This window comes from Nuphar pumila, chromosome 8 (genome assembly GCF_984573655.1).
Source record: "Nuphar pumila chromosome 8, dmNupPumi1.hap1.1, whole genome shotgun sequence".
Taxonomy (NCBI): Eukaryota; Viridiplantae; Streptophyta; class Magnoliopsida; order Nymphaeales; family Nymphaeaceae; genus Nuphar; species Nuphar pumila.
In genome coordinates, this window is record NC_143256.1 from 57,645,361 (window position 1) to 57,652,058 (window position 6,698).

Genomic DNA, 6,698 nt, shown 5'->3' on the forward strand with positions numbered 1-6,698 from the left:
GGCATCCTGCATTCGGAGACCCGATGTAGGAGCGCCTCATTACGAGATTAAGGACAGCATTATTCAGATGCTTCCATCCTTTTATGGCCTTAGTCATGAAGATCCCTACCGACATTTAGATGAATTCCTTGAAATCTGTTCTACTGTTAAGATACAGAATTTCGATGATGATGCTTTGAGATTGACTCTATTCCCTTTTTCATTGAAGGACAAAGCCAAGTATTTGTTAAAGTCCTTAAATTCTGTAGAAATAGAGTCCTGGGATCAATTGCAACAGGAGTTTCTTCGGAAATATTTTCCCATTGGTCGTACGAACCAATATCGTAGAGCCATCACTAGCTTTTCAGAGCTAGATGGTGAGCGCTTTCATGAGACCTGGGAGAGAATGAAGGATCTCCTCAGGAAATGTCCCCATCATCAGGTGCCGAAATGGCAACTGGTGCAGAGCTTCTATGATGGATTGTCTGACAAGAATCGTCAGATGATCGACTCTTCGTGTGGAGGGACATTCATGCTGAAGAGCGAGGACGAAGCATGGAGGCTATTTGATACATTGGCCGAGAATTCACTCCACCATGCTTCAAGCTCTCATTCGGATAGAGCCACACCCAGCATTCAGAAGAAAGCTGGTGTTCTTGAGATTGGTCCATCTAATGCACTACAGTGCAAGGTAGACATGATTGCTCAGAAGCTGGACCAACTTCTCTCAGGACCATCCACTACACAGCAGGTGTGTACTCTTTGTGCCAGTTATGGCTATTTCAGTGTTTGGGCACGGATTTTGAGGTGGATCGGATCCATATCCGACTCATTTAGGTTAATTGGACCTTGGATCAACTCTTAAAAATCCCAAAACCCAACCCACACGCCTATCCATATCCAATTTAAAAAGTTTTGCAGAAACCCCCCCAGAAAGTGGCGCCTAGCAATATTTTATTTTTTAACCCTCTTTCTGAAAAATGTCAAAACTATAACTAGTTTTTTTTTAAAAACCCTAGGCGTCTTTGGCTATGTTTGGACGCCCCCTACAGTTATTCTACTCCAGCAGCTCCTTCCTCTCCATCTCCCTCCACGTTTTGGCCATTGAAGACCGGTCTATGCTTGATTTTCAAGCATATTTTCGATCTCTCTTGTGTTCCTTTCCATTTCTTTCTTTCTCCTTGCTGTAGTTTCACCACTTTTCTGTATTTTTGCAGGTGTAGCAGAGGTGGAGACCATTAACCTCGTGCGGGAGTGCGAAACACACCAACAAGGTGAGTCGGCCCTACCTCCATCCGGCTTTCTACACCCTCCGATCGAGAATCGGCTCACATTCCATCATCGGTGGATCTCCAACGTGTAGCAGCTGCAAATGTGCTGTTTTTTTGGCGAATTCCAGCATCCTCGAACTGTTTAGGACGTCCTACTCCAGCCACGGTCCGCTCTTCTTCATCCCCCCGGTCGTCGGATCTTCCAAGAGGTAGGTCTTCTTCTTCCTTCTCTTCTAGCTAAAACCGAATTGTGTGTTGGTTTTCTTTTTTTTATTTTCTGTGTGTTTCTTATTTTTATTTTTGTCTCAACCTTAGATTAGATTTCGTGCATAGGCCAGCACGTTAGATTAGGTTTATTTGTTTGCTTGATTCATTGGAATCGATTTTTTTTTTATTTTTCATTCTTTTCCTTAAAATCGGCTAGATCTCCATCTAACCGATTCTTCAAGTGTCATAGGTGTTCTTGGGTCTGTTTTACAGAAAAACTAATAAAAAATGTTGCTCTTTTGATTCATCTTAGTCGTTGGGTTGTGTGGGGTGATTGTTATTTCAATAGAAAAGCAAAAATACAAAAATCGGCTAGACAATTTCTAGCCGATTCTTGATTTTTACAAAAATATTTTTGTTTCAATTTTTTATGTCCAGCGTGTGTATTGAGTTGTTTTGCTGAAAATCCAATTATAAAAGTTCATTTTAATTCATTTTATTTGTGGGTTGTGCTTGTGTCTTGTTTGTTATCATTTTTGAAAAAAAAAAAAAATCGGCTATACTTATTCTAGCCGATCTTTGCATTTTAGTTAGATTTCTGTTTTTAGGTTAGTAAATTGTGTGGTTTGCTGTATGTTTTGCATATTAACAGCAGAAAAAAATCGTGTCTAGTCATTTCCTTATTTTCGGATTGTTTTAGAGAATCGTTTTTAGCATTTTTGTGTTTTTGGTGTTTTGGATCTATTGAAAAACAAAAAATTACAAAAGTCAAATTTTATTTCTTTATGTTTTTAATAAATTCCAGCCTATTGTTGTTCATGTTTGCATTTGTGCAATTTGAAGTTCTTTTGATTTTATTTTAATTTAGTTTATCAAAATAGTGGCTATTTAGTAAAATCATTTTTTTTTGTTAGTTTATGTTTTTAATTTTTTTTTATTTTTGTTAGTCTTCTTCTTCCCCAAGGTGGGGCGGCAGCCATTAGAGCTCCCATTGAGCTCTAGGTCATTTTTTTTTTTAGAAAGCATTTATTGCATTTAGGTAGGTTTTGGGAATTAGGTTAGCATTAACTCCTAGGAAATCGATTTTCCATTTAAGTTCTTTTATTCCCTAGGTAGATTTAATTCTATTAGTTTAGAAAGTAGCACCAATTGAAGTTGGCGGTTTTTGAGAAGTGAGGTAATTAAAGTAATTGAAAATTGGAAAGCTTTTGGAAAAAGGAAGTTCTTCAAAAATCGTGTGAGGCATTTAAGGAAGATTTGAATTTTGAATAAGCATTAAAGATGGAGTTACTCCTTACCTTTGGAAAGTGTTTTTGCATTTAAACAAAAAAATCCTAATTTAGACTCCATGATTTCCCTAAAGAATTAAAGGCAATTCAATTCTATCTTGAAAAGCAAAACTTGGGGATTTCTAGATTGGACTTTTTGTTTTCCAAAGAGGTCTTTAAAAGCAATTAAGGAAAGTAACTCCCTCATTAAGTGGGACGGTTTTTGAAGAATCCAAATCATTTCCAAGTTCGGCATTGATAATTCTTACTTTATTTTCCTAACCTCCTTCATTAAAATCGGTAACTTTGAATTAATTGTAGGAATTAAGAGGTTACTACTTTAGTCTAAACCTAACCTAGTCAAACCGAGCGTAGGTCGAGTCAAACCCTAGTCTAAACCCACTTGAGTCTAGTCAAGTCAACCCTTAGTTTGAGTCAACCGACCCTACCTATTGAACCTAATCTAACCTAGTCAATTAGATTGACTTGGTTAGGTGAGTCGTTAATCTAGTCAAAACCTAGCTTAGTCTAAGTCAAAGCTTAGACCAAACCTAGGTCGAGTCCAAGACATAGACCTAACCCTAGTCAAGCTTTAGTCCAACCCTATCTAAGTCAAACCGATTCCACTTAAGTAAACCCGAACCTAGTTGACTAAGTCAACTCAAAACTGAGCCTAGTCGAGGCAAACCTAAGCTAAGTTTAGGTCAACCTAGTCTATCTCACCCTACCTAACCCAAGCCGAACCTAGTGAGTCAACTCGAACCTAGTTGACTAAGTCAACTCAATACTTAGTCCAACCTAGTTTTAGTTAGACCCAATCGAGTCAAAACCATAGCCAAGCTTAAGTCAAGTCATAGACCAACCCGAACCCAACTAGTTAGGTCAAGCCTAATCGAGTCAACCTTAGACAAGTTAACTCAACCTTAGCTAAGTCAAAACCGATTCATCCTAAGTCAACCGAGTCTAGTCAACCGACCCTAATCCTAGTCAAATCCGTGTCTTATTGTTCCATATTAGTCCCATATTTTTTAGATTTAACTCATAGTGATGTTAGATTAGCTAGTATAGTTATTTCTTTAATTGTTTAGTTAAAATTTATATTTGTTGATTTGATGTGTGTTTGTTAGTTTGTCGTTTGTTGATAAGTTAGTTAGTATAGTGTAGTTAGTTTATATTTGGTAAAGCATTTAGTCATATATTTAACTACATTATTTAGTGTTTTGATTGTAATTGCATTAGTATTTCATTTAGCGCATAGTCATAAAATGCATGTCATACTTCATGTAGAGTTCATTTATCTTCATCACAGTTAACATCTGCATATAATCAGTCATATAGGATTAATTAAGTTTGCATTGCATGTAGATTACATTCTTAGTGGGTAAAATAGGTTCACAAAGTGAATAGTGCACTCAACGAAAAACCTGAATTTTGCCCTGTCGCACAAGCGTTATTTTCTGTGCAAAAATTCTGTTTTTTCTAGAACTTTTTGTTCTATTCACTTTACTGACGTGTTATTTGACTGCAGACCAAATTTCAGCTCTTTCGGAGTTGATTTGGTCTGATTTTTAAGCGTTTTGCAAAAACCGCTTTTTCTGGATTTTAAATTACAGGACTTTCGATATCCTGATTTTTCCCAGATTTGAAACGCTTATATCTGGAGTTCCAGATATCGTTTTTTCATTCTGTAAAAACTGTCAGATTGTTTAATCTGTCAGTTGCAGAACAGAACAAATTTAGGGAAAATCGGACCTTGTTTGCCATGTCAAACAGTAGTTTTCCGATAACCTATCAGAAATCTATTTTACACTAGTTAGGGGCAGTTTCGTAATTTTCTTAGTTTCGGCATTTTAGACCTGTTTTCAGTAGTTTCTGCATTTTAGGAGTTGCATAATCATCATACAACATTAGTAGAATTAATTTGGTTAATTTTAGAATTAATTTAGTATTTTATTTAATTTTTGTTTGATAAGTAGCATTTGTTTTATCATTTTCGTAAAATTAGAATTAGTTTTAGTTATTGTTTGCATTGTTAGAATAGAATACTAACTTTGAATTGTTTTCTGCATTTTTAGGTTGAAAAGCATATTTATTTTCCAGGGTTATTTTCCAAGTGCGAAGAACGAATAGTTGGCGAAAAGACAAAAATACCCTTGGTGTGGAGCAGAAGGTTTAATTGCTTTTTCATTTTCATTTTAGTGATTAATTGTAGTTGTATTAACTTTATAGTTGTAAATTGATATTGTTAATTAATAAATCAAATTTTCTAGAAATACCTTAATTAATTCCTGTTCCCTGAGGATTCGACCCGAACTTACCACTTTGTGGAAAGTCGGTTTTTATATTTTTGGTTGATGATTTTCCAAAGTTTATTGCAAATACTTGTTTTAAAAAGATCATTTTAAAATATCAACCACTTACTTACCAGACCATTAGTGGTTCTGACCCCGTTTAATGAGGATTTCAAGTGTTGAACCTGCGTGGCGATAAGCGGAGCAAGGCGGCATCGAGTTCCAGGGTTTCTCTAGACAATGTTTTACTGCTTCCTTTTATTGAGCCCATACTGCTTATTCGAGCAGTGATGTTGTAATAACCATGGGGTTTTCGATAAAATGGAACACTTCGGTGGTCAATGAGTGGCTTGGCCACACACCTGCAACGTGCTCGGGGTTTTCTAAAACCGACGACTCATTATCGTCTGATTCCGTTGCTAAAATGGAACACTTTAGTGGTCAATGAGTGGCTTGGCCACACACCTGCAACGTGCTCGGGGTTTCTCTAGACAATGTTGTACTGCTTCCTGCATTCGGAGACCCGATGTAGGAGCGCCTCATTACGAGATTAAGGCCAACATTATTCAGATGCTTCCATCCTTTTATGGCCTTAGTCATGAAGATCCCTACCGACATTTAGATGAATTCCTCGAAATCTGTTCTACTATTAAGATACAGAATTTCAATGATGATGCTTTGAGATTGACTCTATTCCCTTTTTCATTGAAGGACAAAGCCAAGTATTGGTTAAAGTCCTTAGATTCTGTAGAAATAGAGTCCTGGGATCAATTGCAACAGGAGTTTCTTCGGAAATATTTTCTCATTGGTCGTACGAACCAATATCGTAGAGCCATCACTAGCTTTTCAGAGCTAGATGGTGAGCGCTTTCATGAGACCTGGGAGAGAATGAAGGATCTCCTCAGGAAATGTCCCCATCATCAGGTGCCGAAATGGCAACTGGTGCAGAGCTTCTATGATGGATTGTCTGACAAGAATCGTCAGATGATCGACTCTTCGTGTGGAGGGACATTCATGCTGAAGAGCGAGGATGAAGCATGGAGGCTATTTGATACATTGGCCGAGAATTCACTCCACCATGCTTCGAGCTCTCATTCGGATAGAGCCACACCCAGCATTCAGAAGAAAGCTGGTGTTCTTGAGATTGGTCCATCTAATGCACTACAGTGCAAGGTAGACATGATTGCTCAGAAGCTGGACCAGCTTCTCTCAGGACCATCCACTACACAGCTGGTGTGTACTCTTTGTGCCAGTCCGGCACACGAGATCACTGAGTGCCCTTCGGCAGCTCAGTACCCTGAATTTGTTCAAGAACAAGTTCAGGCAGCTCAGGGTTACGTCAGACCGCCGAACAACCCATTCTCATCTACATATAATCCGGGTTGGCGTAACCATCCCAATTTTTCATGGAAGAATCCACAGTCTTCCATGCAGATGCCTACATCCTCTCAGCCAGTTCGGCAGCCATCTTTTACTCAGTAATTTCAAAGACCGAACTATTCTCAGTCTTCTTCTTCTTCAGTCACTCCCCCGGTTCAGCAAGAGTCTGCCCCGCAGACATCTTTCGAGGAGAGACTGCTCCAGGCATTCCAAGAGGTGAAAACCTCTAATCAGAATGCCTTCGAGAAGTGTAGCCAGATATTGAGCTCACATACGCAGTCCATTGTGAAGTTAGAATCGCA

General features: G+C 38.3%; 2 non-coding genes across 2 annotated transcripts; both read right to left on the reverse strand.

Moving 5' to 3' along the window:
• Positions 1-320: 320 nt before the first annotated feature.
• On the reverse strand, positions 321-423 carry LOC149829945 (small nucleolar RNA R71). Its single transcript, XR_016433985.1, has one exon. It is a non-coding gene; the product is annotated as a small nucleolar RNA R71 (small nucleolar RNA).
• Positions 424-5,839: 5,416 nt separating this feature from the next.
• LOC149829946 (small nucleolar RNA R71) lies at positions 5,840-5,942 on the reverse strand. Its single transcript, XR_016433987.1, has one exon. It is a non-coding gene; the product is annotated as a small nucleolar RNA R71 (small nucleolar RNA).
• Between the last annotated feature and the right edge of the window lie 756 nt (positions 5,943-6,698).